The 15,023-nt window shown below is 39.1% G+C and overlaps 1 protein-coding gene across 3 annotated transcripts in view; it reads left to right on the top strand.

Moving 5' to 3' along the window:
* The window catches only part of MARCHF1 (membrane associated ring-CH-type finger 1), a 1,143,673-nt gene that overhangs the window by 151,381 nt on the left and 977,269 nt on the right, over positions 1–15,023 (top strand). The gene's annotated exons all lie outside the window — the stretch shown is intronic.

The raw sequence follows: 15,023 nt of genomic DNA, 5'->3' as shown, positions 1-15,023 counted from the left end.
TTTAATTCTTCTAGATCTTTGTTAATTGGTTCTTGTCTTTTCTCCATTCTATTTTCAAAGGTTTTGGATCATCTTTACTATCATTATTCTGAATTCTTTTTCAGGTAGTTTGCCTGTTTCTTCTTCATTTATTTGGACTTGGGCATTTCTAGGTTTTTCTTTCATTTGCACAGTATTTCTCTGCCTTTTCATTATTTATTTTTTTAATCTTCTTGTGTTTGAAATCTACTTTTGCCAAGCTTAAAGGGTGGATTTTTTCTTTCTTTTGATTTCTGTCCTCATAAGGTTGGTCTACTGGTTTGTATAAGTCTCATGTTCTCACTATTTGATACTCCCTAGGATTAGGAGTTTTCTGGTAGTGTAGAGTCGTAGAGTCAGCACTTCCACTCTGAAGGCTCAGGGCTTGATCTCTGGCTGGGCATAGAGATTCCACAGGTGGTTTATTATGACATTAAATGGGTTAATACAAATATACAAAAATGGAAAACAAAGGATGCAACCCCAGACACATGGCAATTATAAGACAGGGAAATAACTAAAATAATGTAATAGATACACCTGTAGTCAAAACTAAAACCATCCCCCCCCCAAAAAAAAGTACAATAGATTGACCCCATGAACAAAGGAAACTGAAAATGATATCCTCCAGTTAAGAACAAAACTAACTATAGAACAAAAACTAAAACAAAACTAAAGCAAAGTACCAACTTGGAAATAAAGCAACAAAAACAAAACAAATATAGTGAGAAAAAGAAATGAAAGAAAGAAAATAAAGAAAGAATAGAAATGCAAAGTTAAATAGAAGTAGATAAGGAAAATTTATATATATTAAGGATTAACTGCAGTGGGAAAAGAACAGTAGGAAAAGCAAACGAAGGGACAAATGTAGAAAAAGATAATAAATTGTAAAAATTTAAAAATTAAGATTAATAAAAAAGAGAGAGGTTAAAAGAAAAAAAAAAGAAATAGAAAAAAGAAAAACCCACAGATCCTCAAAAGGTTAACATAGAGACAGAAGTATATGAGAAATAAAAAAATGTGATAAAAAAACAATTTTCAAAAGCTTCAATAGATTTAATAGCACTAATAAAATAAACAACTACCACAACAGAGGGGGGGGGGGCAAGGAAAAATAGAAAAAAAATCCAGAAGAAACTACAGAATAGGTCAAAATATAAGAATAATAAATGTTTTTCTTGAGTCTCTGCTGTTAGCATCCTTGCCCTCGCTGGAAGTCACAGTCCACCTCACCTCCCTAGGATGCCCTCCAACACCACTTGTCTCTGGACCTGTTTGGGGGCAGCTCAGGCTCTAATCTGTTCCTCCTCCTGTGTATTCTTGCCTCCAACGTCCACAGCTGTCAGAACTACTGCATTTTCTTTTGTGAGAACTCTCAATGTTCTTTCATATATTCCATAGACACAGAGTCTGCCTCATTGATCATATGGATTTAATCTGCCACTCGTACAACTTGTGGGAAGATTTTGAGTCCTCTTCCTTAGCCACACTGCCCCTGGGCCTCAAGTGTGGTTTTATTTGCACCTCTTCACGTGGGACGTCCACAGGGTTTGCTCGGAGGCTGTCCTGGAGGATGTAAGTCTGCCCCAGTGAGCACCGGAGGAGCAGGTGGAGCAGCTGCTTGGTTTGCCAGGGCCCTGGTGGCACCAGCCACTCTGGGGAGTTGGCATCCAGGGCAGCAGGAAATAGAGTGCTCTAGAAGGGCATGGCAACCCATTCCAGCATTCTTGCCTGGGAAATCCCCTGGATAGAGAAGCCTGGCAAGCCACAGTCCACAGGGCCACAAAGAGGTGGACACAGCTGAAGCGCTCCCACATGGGCGGACCCAGGACTTTTCTAGCCTGTGGCAGCTCTGTCCCAGTGAGGATTGAGCATGAAGGTGGAGCAGCTGCTTGGGCGGCAGGGACCCCTGACCCCCAGCACACGTGGGCTGCCTCAGCCACAGGAGCTATGGTCCTATCAGATCATTTATCTAGCCTCTGGCAGCTGGTGATAGGAGGGCCTCTTAGGCTAGTCCTTCTACATTGTTCCACCCATTCAGGCACTTAGAGGTCTCCCCTGCCCAGGGTCCTTCTCTGTTGCTTGGCACGTCAGGCACATAAAGAGGCCCCCCTGGCTGGGGTCTTCTCTGGTGTTCAGCACGTCAGGCGCTTACAGCGACACCCTTCCTGTGGTTTGCCTCAGGTACTTAAAGACCCAGCCTCTCTATTGTTCAGCAGCAGGTGATGGCAGGTGACAGGTGATGGCTGCACCCCCTACACATGACTCAGCAGCATCGCCTTGCTTCCAGTGGTTGCCTGGCTCTCCTCCAGGGTCATTTCCTACCATAAAGTCCTCCCTCACATCCCTCGGGCTGCCTCCCCACAGTCAACATCAGACCTTTCCTTAGGATTGTTCCCAAATTCCTCTGCTGAAGCTCCCAGTCAGTGTGCCTTCTAGGGGACCTGCATTCCTTCCCAGGGTACATATAGCTGTGGCAAGGATTATCTGTGTGATCCTCACTCCATTTAGGCTGTCACAGGCCAGATGTTTCACTTTCAGTCCTAAATGTTTCTCCTTGACTGAAACAATGGCCCCTGCTTCAGTTCCCTCACCCACCAAAGGTAGGGCCAGTCCTACTAACTCTCCTGTTTTTCCCCCTAGTTCCTTCATCCTACTGAGTTTTGCATGGTTCTATATATTCTTTTCCAGTGGTCAGGTACTCCTGTCTGCTCTCAGCTGGTGTTCTGCAAGCACTTCTGTGTCTGAAGATGTGTTCCTGATGTATCTGTGGAGAGAGATGTGCTCCACATCCACCTACTCCTCCGCCATCTTACTCCACTATTCTTGCCTAGAGAATCCCATAGACAGAAGAGCCTGATGGGTTACAGTTCATATGGTCACAAAGAGTCAGATCTGACTGAAGTGACTTAGCATGCACACACATGCCATTAATGTGCTGTAACTAAATGGCTTTTACTCTATGATTCACTTACATTTTGTCTTGGATCAGCTCTTTCCCTGGAGCTCCGAACTCAGTACTCAATTTTATCCCCTAAACTCTACACCTGTTCTTCTAATTCATTCTAATGCAAGACTCAAGCTGACTGCATGGCCCTTCCTAGATCTATCACTCCCACACTGAGTGATCTTGGGCAAGTCACCTTAACAGTCTCAGCTTCCCCAGCCAGCTGAAAGAGGTAACACCAGAGATATGCTTGGGGATGTGTCTGGAGGTGCCCAGTAATAGTTTGCTCTTATGGCCAACTCTCCCCTCCCTGACCTCCCCACTCAGAGAGTTTTCCGTTTCTGTCAGTTCAACTACCACCCACTCACCAAATCACATTTTTCACTTTTTCCTTTTCTTTGCCATCCACATCAAATCGATGAAATCCCACCAATGAGATCCCAAGTCTATACTCTGGGTCTGTATCTATTATTGCCTGGGTGATTTCATAGTTAGCTTTTACTGATTTTCCTTCCTTATTTAGTTTTTATAGCTTGTTACAGAAAACTTCTGGAATACAATTCTGTGTGTCCTTCCTTCTTTACTAATAATTTTTTATGGGATTATATCATGAATACCTACAAGATAAAGTGCAACTTGCAGTGTTTTAGATGTAGGACCCTCAATCATGGGTGCTGGGGCATTTCCCACTCTGTCTTTATTGTTCTCTTTGCAAACATTTCCTCTTGTTACTTGAAGCTGTTCTGATTGCATGCATGCACCATGTGATTTGCTTTCTTGGCCTCTGTTTATGCTCCCCATAACCTCACAGCATCTTTCTCTGGATGCCCTGTGGCCAAAATCATAGCCACATTTCACAAGTATGGCTCAGGTCCCACTTTATCACAGTAATCCAGTTATTTATTAATACAAATTTTCACTTCATCTGTATGTTTCACCACTTTCTTCTTTATTTTAGCTATATGGCCTTTCTCCCCGTAAGCTTCTTGATGGCAGAATCCATAACTTCATCTTGGAATTCACTCAAAAGTAACAAAACTCTTCCTATATTACTTCATAAATATGTGTTGGATAAATAAACAGATATATATTGATTTAGTTATCATTCATGTGATTCCCAAAAAGGTTTAAGAAAATCTGTGAGAAAAATTGATGAATATAGCTATAAAAAATATGCAATCTTTACTAATAGTAGATTTTCTGTCATATGAGAATTGTCCCAACTTTTCCACTCATTGCTTATGAAATGCTTTGAGAATCCAAATCAATTTATTTTTACTGTGGTTTTGAATTTCCATTAAGAAGTACTAAGCCAGTTGGATATTAAAACTTCAGAGTTAAGTTAAAAATATTACAAGTGTTTCTTTTATTTTTTTCCATTTATTTTTATTAGTTCGAGGCTAATTACTTTACAATATTGTAGTGGTTTTTGTCATACATTGACATGAATCAGCCATGGATTTACATGTATTCCCCATCCCGATCCCCCCTCCCACCTCCCTCTCCACCCGATTCCTCTGGGTCTTCCCAGTGCACCAGGCCCGAGCACTTGTCTCATGCATCCAGCCTGGGCTGGTGATCTGTTTCACTCTAGATAATATACATGTTTTGATGCTGTTCTCTCAAAACATCCCACCCTCACCTTCTCCCACAGAGTCCAAAAGTCAGTTATGTACATCACTGTCTCTTTTTCTGTTTTGCATATAGGGTTTTTGTCACCATCTTTCTAAATTCCATATATATGCATTAGTATACTGTATTGGTCTTTATCTTTCTGGCTTACTTCACTCTGTACAATGGGCTCCAGTTTCATCCATCTCATTAGAACTGATTCAAATGAATTCTTTTTAATGGCTGAGTAATATTCCATAGTGTATATATACCACACCTTCCTTATCCATTCGTCTGCAGATGGGCATCTAAGTTGCTTCCATGTCCTGGCTATTATAAACAGTGCTGCGATGAACATTGGGGTGCACATGTCTCTTTCAGATCTGGTTTCCTCAGTGTGTATGCCCAGAAGTGGGATTGCTGGGTCATATGGCAGTTCTAATTCCAGTTTTTAAAGAAATCTCCATTAAAGAAATCTCCACACTGTACTCCATAGCAGCTGTACTAGTTTGCATTCCCACCAGCAGTGTAAGAGGGTTCCCTTTTCTCCACACCCTCTCCAGCATTTATTGCCTGTAGACTTTTGGATAGCAGACATCCTGACTGGCATGTAATGGTACCTCATTGTGGTTTTGATTTGCATTTCTCTGATAATGAGTGATGTTGAGCATCTTTTCATGTGTTTGTTAGGCATCTGTATGTCTTCTTTGGAGAAATGTCTGTTTAGTTCTTTGGCCCATGTTTTGATTGGGTCATTTATTTTTCTGGAATTGAGCTGCAAGGAGTTGCTTGTATATTCTTGAGATTAATCCTTTGCCTGTTGCTTCGTTTGCTATTATTTTCTCCCAATCTGAGGGCTGTCTTTTCACCTTGTTTATAGTTTCCTTCGTTGTGCAAGAGCTTTTAAATTTCATTAGGTCCCATTTGTTTATTTTTGCTTTTATTTCCAATATTCTTGGAGGTGGGTCATAGAGGATCTTGCTGTGATTTATGTCGGAGAGTGTTTTGCCTATGTTCTCCTCTAGGAGTTTTATAGTTTCTGGTCTTACATTTAGATCTTTAATCCATTTTGAGTTTATTTTTGTGTATGGTGTTAGAAAGTGTTCTAGTTTCATTCTTTTACAAATGGTTGACCAGTTTTCCCAGTATCACTTGTTAAAGAGGTTGTCTTTTTTCCACTCTATATTCTTGCCTACTTTGTCGAAGATAAGGTGTCCATAGGTTCATGGATTTATCTCTGGGCTTTCTATTCTGTTCCATTGATCTATATTTCTGTCTTGTGCCAGTACCATACTGTCTTGATGACTATGGCTTTGTAGTATAGTCTGACATCAGGCAGGTTGATTCCTCCAGTTCCATTCTTCTTTCTCAAGATTACTTTGGCTATTCGAGGGTTTTTTTTTTTTTTTTTTGTATTTCCATACAAATTGTGAAATTATTTGTTCTAGTTCTGTGAAAAATACCGTTGGTAGCTTGATAGGGATTACATTGAATCTATAGATTGCTTTGGGTAGTATAGCCATTTTGACAATATTGATTCTTCCAGTCCATGAACACGGTATGTTTCTCCATCTGCTTGTGTTCTCTTTGATTTCTTTCATCAGTGTTTTATAGTTTTCTATGTAGAGGTCTTTTGTTTCTTTAGGTAGATATACTCCTAAGTATTTTATTCTTTTTGTTGCAATGGTGAATGGTATCGTTTCCTTAATTTCTCTTTCTGTTTTCTCATTGTTAGTGTATAGGAATGCAAGAGATTTCTGTGTGTTAATTTTATATCCTGAAACTTTACTATATTCATTGATTAGCTCTAGTAATTTTCTGGTAGAGTCTTTAGGATTTTCTATGTAGAGGATCATGTCATCTATAAACAGCGAGAGTTTCACTTCTTCTTTTCTTATCTGGATTCCTTTTACTTCTTTTTGTGCTCTGATTGCTGTGGCCAACACTTCCAAAACTATGTTGAATAATAGTGGTGAGAGTGGGCACCCAGGTCTTGTTACTGATTTTAGGGGAAATGCTTTCAATTTTTCACCATTGAGGGTAATGCTTGCTGTGGGTTTGTCATATATAGCTTTTATTATGTTGAGGTATGTTCCTTCTATTCCTGCTTTCTAGAAAGTTTTAATCATAAATGGATGTTGAATTTTGTCAAAGGCTTTCTCTGCATCTATTGAGATAATCATATGATTTTTATCTTTCAATTTGTTAATGTGGTGTATTACATTGATTGATTTGTGGATATTAAAGAATCCTTGCATTCCTGTGATAAAGTCCACTTGGTCATGATGTATGGTCTTTTTAATATGTTGTTGGATTCTGTTTGCTAGAATTTTGTTAAGGATTTTTGCATCTATGTTCATCAGTGATATTGGCCTGTAGTTTTCTTTTTTTGTCACATCTTTGTCTGGTTTTGGAATTAGGGTGATGGTGGCCTCATAGAATGAGTTTGGAAGTGTACCTTCTTTTGCAATTTTCTGGAAGACTTTGAATAAGATAGGTGTTAGCTCTTCTCTAAATTTTTGGTAGAATTCAGCTGTGAAGCCATCTGGTCCTAGGCTTTTGTTTGCTGGGAGATTTCTGATTACAGTTTCAATTTCCTTGCTTGTGATGGGTCTGTTAAGATCTTCTATTTCTTTCTGGTTCAATTTTGAAGAGTTATACTTTTCTAAGAATTTGTCCATTTCTTCCAAGTTGTCCATTTTATTGGCATAGAGCTGCTGGTAGTAGTCTCTTATCCTTTGTATTTCAGTGTTGTCTGTCGTGATCTCTCCATTTTCATTTCTAATTTTGTTAATTTGGTTCTTCTCCCTTTGTTTCTTAATGAGTCTTGCTAACGGTTTGTCAGTTTTGTTTATTTTTTCAAAAAACTAGCTTTTAGCTTTGTTGATTTTTGCTATGGTCTCTTAATTTTCTTTTGCATTTATTTCTGTCCTAATTTTTAAGATTTCTTTCCTTCTACTAACCCTGGGATTCTTCATTTCTTCCTTCTCTAGTTGCTTTTCTTTTTTTTTTTTCATGTTAGGTTATTTATTTGACTTTTTTTCTTGTTTCCTAAGGTAAGCCTGTAATGCTATGAACCTTCCCCATTCTTCTGCTTTTCCAGTGTCCCATAGGTTTTGGGTTGTTGTGTTTTCATTTTCATTCATTTCTATGCATATTTTGATTTCTTTTTTGATTTCTTCTATTTGTTGGTTATTCAATAGCGTGTTATTTAGCCTCCATATGTTTGAAATTTTAATACTTTTTTTCCCCTGTAATTGAGATCTAATCTTACTGCATTGTGGTCAGAAAAGATGACTGGAATGATTTCAATTTTTTTGAATTTACCAAGGCTAGATTTATGGCCTAGGATGTGATCTATTCTGGAGAAGGTTTCGTGTGCACTTGAGAAAAAGGTGAAGTTGATTGTTTTGGGGTGATATGTCCTATAGATAACAATTAGGTCTAGCTGGTCCATTGTGTCATTTAAAGTTTGTGTTTCCTTGTTAATTTTCTGTTTAGTTGATCTATCCATAGTTGTGAGTGGGGCATTAAAGTCTCCCACTATTATTATGTTACTATTAATTTCCTCTTTCATACTCATTAGCATTTGCCTTACATATTGTGGTGCTCCTATGTTGGGTGTATTTGTATTTATAATTGTTATATCTTCTTCTTGGATTGATCCTTTGATCATTATGTAGTGTCCTTCTTTGTCTCCTTTCACAGCCTTTATTTTAAAGTCTATTTTATCTTATATGAGAATTGCAACTCCTGCTTTCTTTTGGTCTCCATTTGCGTGAAATATTTTTTTCCAGCCCTTCACTTTTAGTCTGTATGTGTCCCTTGTTTTGAGATGGGTCTCTTGTAGACAGTGTATCCATTCAGTGAGTCTTTGTCTTTTGGTTGGGGCATTCAACCCATTTACATTTAAGGTAATTATTGATAGGTATGGTCCCATTGCCATTTACTTTGTTGTTTTGGGTTCACATTTTTACACCTTTCTGTGTTTCCTGTCTAGAGAAGATCCTTTAGCATTTGTTGAAGAGCTGGTTTGGTGGTGCTGAATTCTCTCAGCTTTTGCTTGTCTGTAAAGCTTTTGAATTCTCCTTCATATCTGAATGAGATCTTTGCTGGGTACAGTAATCTAGGTTGTAGGTTATTCTCTTTCATTACTTGAAGTATGTCCTGCCATTCCCTTCTGGCCTGAAGGGTTTCTACTGATAAATCAGCTGTTATCCTTATTGGAATCCCTTTCTGTGTTATTTGTTGTTTCTCCCTTGCTGCTTTTAATATTTGTTCTTTGTGTTTGATCTTTGTTAATTTGATTAATATGTGTCTTGGGGTGTTTCACCTTGGGTTTATCCTGTTTGGGACTCTCTGGGTTTGTTGGATTGGGTGGCTATTTCCTTCCCCATTTTAGGGAATTTTTCAGCTATTATCTCCTCGAGTATTTTCTCATGGCCTTTCTTTTTGTCTTCTTCTTCTGGGACTCCTATGATTCGAATGTTGGGACATTTCACATTATCCCAGAGGTCCCTGAGGTTGTCCTCATTTCTTTTGATTCTTTTTCCTCTCTGCTTCATTTAGTTCCACCATTTTATCTTCTACCTCACTTATCCTATCTCCTGTCTCTGTTATTCTACTGTTGGTTCCCTCCAGAGTGTTTTTGATCTCATTTATTGCATTATTCATTTTTAATTGACTCTTTTTTATTTCTTCTAGGTCCTTATTAAACATTTCTTGCATCTTCTCAATCTTTGTCTCCAGGCTATTTATCTGTAACTCCATTTTGTTTTCAACATTTTTATTATCATTATTCTAAATTATTTTTCAAGTAGATTCCCTATCTCCTCCTCTTTTGTTTGACTTGGTGGGCATTTTTCATGTTCCTTTACCTGTTGGGTATTTCTCTGCCTTTTCATCTTGTTTAGATTGCTGTTTCTGGAGTGGGGTTTCTGTATTCTGGTGGTCTGTGGTTCCTTTTTAATGTGGAGTTTTCACCCAGTGGGTGGGTTTGGATGATTGGTTTGTCAAGGTTTCCTGGTTAGGGAAGCTTGTGTCGGTGTTCTGGTGCATGGAACTGGATTTCTTCTCTCTGGAGTGCAATGGAGTGCCCAGTAATGAGCTTTGAGATGGGTCTATGTGTTATGTGTGACTTTGGGCAGCCTTTATATTGATGCTCAGGGCTATGCTCCTGTGTTGCTGGAGAATTTGTGTGGTATGTCTTGCTCTGGAACTTATTGGCTCTTTGGTGGTGGTTGGTTTCAATGTAGGTATGGAGGCTTTTGGATGGTCTCTTATTACTTAATGTTCCATGTAGTCAGGGGTTTTCTGGTGTTCTCGGGTTTGGGGCTTAAGTCTCCTGCCTCTGGATTTCAGTTTTATTCTTCCAGTAGTCGCAAGACTTCTCCAACTATACAGCACTGATAATAAAACTTTTAGGTTAATGGTGAAAAGATTCTCCACTGTGAGGGACCAGAGAGGTTCACAGAGTTACATGAAGAAGAGGAGAGGGAGGATGGAGATAGAGATGAGCAGGAGCAGAAAAGGGGGACTCAAGAGGAGAGAGACAGATCTACGCAGTTGTCTGTTCCCAAAGTGTTCTCTGTAGCCCAGACACCCACAAAGATTCACAGAATTGGATTGGGAAGAGAAGGGGAAAGGAGGAAATAGAGGTGTTCTGAGGTAGAAAATGGAGAGTCAAAAGTGGGAGAGAGTAATCAACACACTCCTGAATAAAAATGGGAACTGAATATTGGATTCTTAAATGTCCAAAATTGATATCAAATACTGAAAAACAAAGATTAAAAATCTAGAGTAGAGGTTAGACTCTTAAAAATACAATATTAAAAACAAAAACACAAAAAAATTTAGAAATATATATGAAGTTCAGTTTAAAAATATGGCTTCTTTTTTTTTTTTTTTTTGCAAGGTTATAGTGAAATGAAAATGAAAATTAAGGAGTAATAGAGGAGTAATAGAGGACTTTAAAAGAAAATAAGAGAAAAAAATAAAACAAGAAAAAAATTTTCCTAATTAAAAAATATAATTAAAATATATGAAAATGAAAGTTAAGGAGTAATGGGGGATAACAGGGAATTTTAAAAGAAAATAAAAGAGAAAAAATTTAAAAAAAGAAAAGAATTTTTTTTTTTAATTAAAAAAAAAGTAAAAATATATCTAGGAATTTCTCTGGAGCTGTTGCAGTCAGTGTGGGTTCGGTTCAGTTTCAGACAGCTCCTCATTCCAGCTTACACTTCTCGATATCTATAGGCCCCTTCCTGTGTAGTCAGTGTTATCTACAGGGATTTTAATCTGTTGCACTGGTCCCTTCTGTAGCGGTTCCCTTTGTTTATTTGGCTTCTGTTTGCCGGTCTCTTCAGTGTCTAATTTCCGCCCTGACACAGGCGGGCGGAGGTGGTCTCTTGTTCAGGTTCGCTAGTTCAGTCCTGCTGCGGGGAGGGAGGGGCGCTGCAGACAGATATCGCTGTGTGTGGGGAGCACTCACAGTGTTCCGGCCACACTGGGTTTGCCCCGCTCACGGGTGTGTGCTCTCCCCGTCTACACTGCTCAGGCTCCTGGCTGCTCTATATGGAGCGGGCCCTGCGTTGCGTGCGGTTCCAGTTTTTGGGTATTCCACAAAAGCGCGGACTCAGTTGGGCCTGCGTTTTGTGCCTTCCCTGGCCCGAGCAGCTCAGGCAGCCAGGAGCTTGATGGGCACACTCTCCCCGGGTGAGGTGTGGTTTCTCCCCTCCGTGGTCCCAGCCTCAGTTTCCGCCCGTGCCAGTTGGGTGCGTGCGCCTTGTGTCTATTCTTGGGAGCTGGCCTCTAGCCGTGACCCTCCCGGTGGATGTCGACCATCCAGAATCTCAGGAAGTCTTTGGTTAAAAACTGGAGGCCTATTTGCGGTTTGGTAGGGGTGCCATCTCTGGGGCCAAGTTTGCCCCTTTCCCCTCCCCCTGCCTCCTGCCTCCGGCAGGGATGGGCCAGTCCGCAGCCAGCTAGCTCTTCTCTGGGATTGCTCAGTCCCTTTGTTCTGTGAACGGCCGGCAGTGTGTTCGGGCCGGTTAATTTTCTCTCTCTCTCTTGCTATCCCACAGTTTAAGTTGCTATCTCATGTTAGCTCCCTCCGATTGCCCTCAGGGCATTCGGGCCCGGTCCTTACCCTAAGCAATGCCGCCTGCTCCTCTCCGTTCAGCCCCCACTTGCTGGTGGCGGATTCGGGAATCTGGTACTTTTCTGCTGGGAGTTGCTTTTAGGCATGTAATCTGTGGGTTTTATTTATTTTTCCTCCCAGTTAGGTTGCCCTCCGAGATTCGAAAACTTCCCCCAGACCCGCCCGTGAGAGGGTTTCCTGGTGTTTGGAAACTTCCTCTATTACGACTCCCTTCCCGGGACGGGTCTCCGTCCCTAGCTCTTTTGTCTCTCTTTTTATCTTTTATATTTTGTCCTACCTCCTTTCAAAGATGATGGGCTGCTTTTCTGGGCGCCTGATGTCTTCTGCTAGTGGTCAGAAGTTGTTTTGTGAAGTTTGCTCAGCGTTCAAATGTTCTTTCGATGAATTTGTAGGGGAGAAAGTGGTCTCCCCATCCTATTCCTCCACCATCTTGGCTCCTCCCTCCTAGAAGTGTTTCTTTTAAACTAAATATCTCAAATTAAAAATTTTTAACTTGAGTTATTTAATAAGCACTTTTAGTAAGGTGGTGTTTCCTATTCAGTAATATACATCATAGGAGAGAATATGTCTTAATGGATGATAATTTTTAATTCATGAACAATATTTATTTCTGCATAAATATCTTGTGGAACTGGGATTTTCCAGATTTTGTTGCCATAAATATTCAATAATATTTTAACAGTCGTTTAAATTCTTAACAACTTCACTAAAATATTTTTTACATGTTTGATGAAAATAGGTTATGTGATTTTTAAAGAGACAACAAACTTATTTAGAATGAACTATTCTCAGGAGGTTTTACATGATGCAAAAAGGTTATAATAAATACACTTAACATTTGTTGTCTAACAGATGAAATTATGAATTTTTGAGACCTTTTTAAACATACTTTTCAGTAATTCATTTAGTCAAAACAGATTCTTCCCTTTAAAAAGGGTCATTTCTGTCAGTATTCCAAATATATTCTATAGTTTAAGCTTTTAATTAGGAGCTTTGCCACAAAATGTTTGCATTAGGATTTTGACATAAAATAAATATTGAACATCCTTAGATTTTTAGTTCCCAAGACATACAGTTAGCCATTTGTGTGTGTGTGTTTCAAATTCTTAAGAATAGCTGGTAACTTTAATTTACTTTGAAATAATTATTGACTGTCTTAATTTTAATTACTACTTGGTTTTGTTATATTATTAATAGTATAGCTTTTATTCTGCTGATGAAATTTTAAGCATAAATTTTTATACTTATAAAACCTGAAGATAAAGGAAAAGGCCAAAAACTCACCATGCTGATTAAAAAAAAAAAAAAAAAAAGCTTATTGGAGTATAGTTACTTTATAATGTTTTCTTAGTTTCTTATTGTACAGCAAAGTGAATCAGCTGTAGGTACACAGGTACCCTCTTTGAGCTCCTTCCCATCTAGGTGCCACAGAGCACTGCTCATCCCCTACAGCAGCTGCTCATTAGTTCCCGTGATGAATTTTAGTCTCAGTGTTTTCATGTGCTCAGTTGTTTATTAGCTCACACACTTGTATATTCAACAAGTATTTACTGGGTACACTAAAGTAAGAATGGAGCTGCAGAGATACCTCAGGTTCTGTAACTAACCCTACCTCCAAGTTAGAGTCAAGAGGATGAAAGACTCAGGGTCCAGAGCTTGCACTAACTGTTCAAACAGAAAGCAGTGGAATCTATACTGAAACACAGATCCAGCCTTTCCTTCTTGTTGTGATCCATCACCACAAGGTCATTACATCTCTACACTACACATTTTCTTACGTTAAATAAAGGAAATAATCTGTATCTTCCCAACTCAAAGAATATGATGGGTTAAATGAGATCATGTAATTGAAAGCTTTTTCAGCTTCTGTGGAGAATGATGCCATAAGAATCTAAGGTACCATCATGTGATGGTTAGTTCAGTTCAGTTCAGTCGCTCAGCCATATCCGACTCTTTGAAACCCCATGAATCGCAGCACACCAGGCTTCCCTGTCCATCACCAACTCCCAGAGTTTACTCAAACTCATGTCCATCGAGTCAGTGATGCCATCCAGCCATCTCATCCTCTGTCATCCCCTTCTCCTCCTGCCCCCAATCCCTCCCAGCATCAGGGTCTTTTCCAATGAGTCAACTCTTCTCATGAGGTGGCCAAAGTACTGGAGTTTCAGCTTCAGCATCAGTCCTTCCAATGAATAGCCAGGACTGATCTCCTTTAGGATGGACTAGCTGGATCTCCTTGCAGTCCAAAGGACTCTCAAGAGTCTTCTCCAACACCACAGTTCAAAAGCATCAATTTTTCAGCACTCAGCTTTCTTCACAGTCTAGCTCTCACATCCATACATGACCACTGGAAAAAACAGGTACCTTACATTAAATTTTATGAATCCTTACAGTAAATTTTATGAATCCATGGTGTTTTCCTTTAAGTAAAAGACTTTAAACTGTGTTAGCATAGTTTGTGTTCCAATAACTCTTATATTATAAATTGTTACGGAAGTATTATATAAAATATGGAACAATATTATTTTCTGTAGTGTCTAGTTTTATATAAGGGTCTGGTTTTGTAGTGTTTGGTTTCAGACTCTTAAAAGTACTCTGGGAGTGTTCTTTCCTTTACAGTCTTTTGGAAGAGTTTGAGAAGGATAGTATTAGCTCTTCTTTATATATTTATAAATATTCATATATTCATTTTCTTTGTAAAATTCTTTATATATTTATATGTTCTTTATATATTTGGTAAAATATTATGCCTGTAAATGCAGGACATGCTGATTTGATACCTGGGTCGGGAAGATCTCCTGGAAGAGGAAATGGCAATCCACTCCAGTACTCATGCCTAGAGAATCCCATGGACAGAGGAGCCTGGTGGTCTAAAGTTCATGGGGTTGTAAAGACTTAGACACAACTGAGTGACTGAGGATGCACACACACATATATTTAGTAGAATGACCACATGAAGCCATCACATGCTGGGCTTCTGTTTGTTTTGAGTTTTCATTGTTAAAAATCAATTTCACTACTAAGCGTTGCTCATATAGATATAGAGAACAAAGTAGTCACAGCAGTGGGAAGAGGGAAGGGGAAAACAGGATAGGGGTAAAGGATCAAGAGATGCAAGCTACTATGTATGAAATAAATAATCAACTGGATGTACAGCACAGAGGAATATAGCTATTACTTCATAATAATTTAAAAATAAGACATCAAGTATGGAATAGTAATATAGCCATAGAATGAAAATGATGCTTGCTGATATGTAATGCACATGCACTTAAAACAAAAATCTTT

Source organism: Odocoileus virginianus, unplaced genomic scaffold (assembly GCF_023699985.2).
Source record: "Odocoileus virginianus isolate 20LAN1187 ecotype Illinois unplaced genomic scaffold, Ovbor_1.2 Unplaced_Contig_13, whole genome shotgun sequence".
Lineage (NCBI taxonomy): Eukaryota > Metazoa > Chordata > Mammalia > Artiodactyla > Cervidae > Odocoileus > Odocoileus virginianus.
This window is presented reverse-complemented; position numbering and strand designations above follow the sequence as displayed.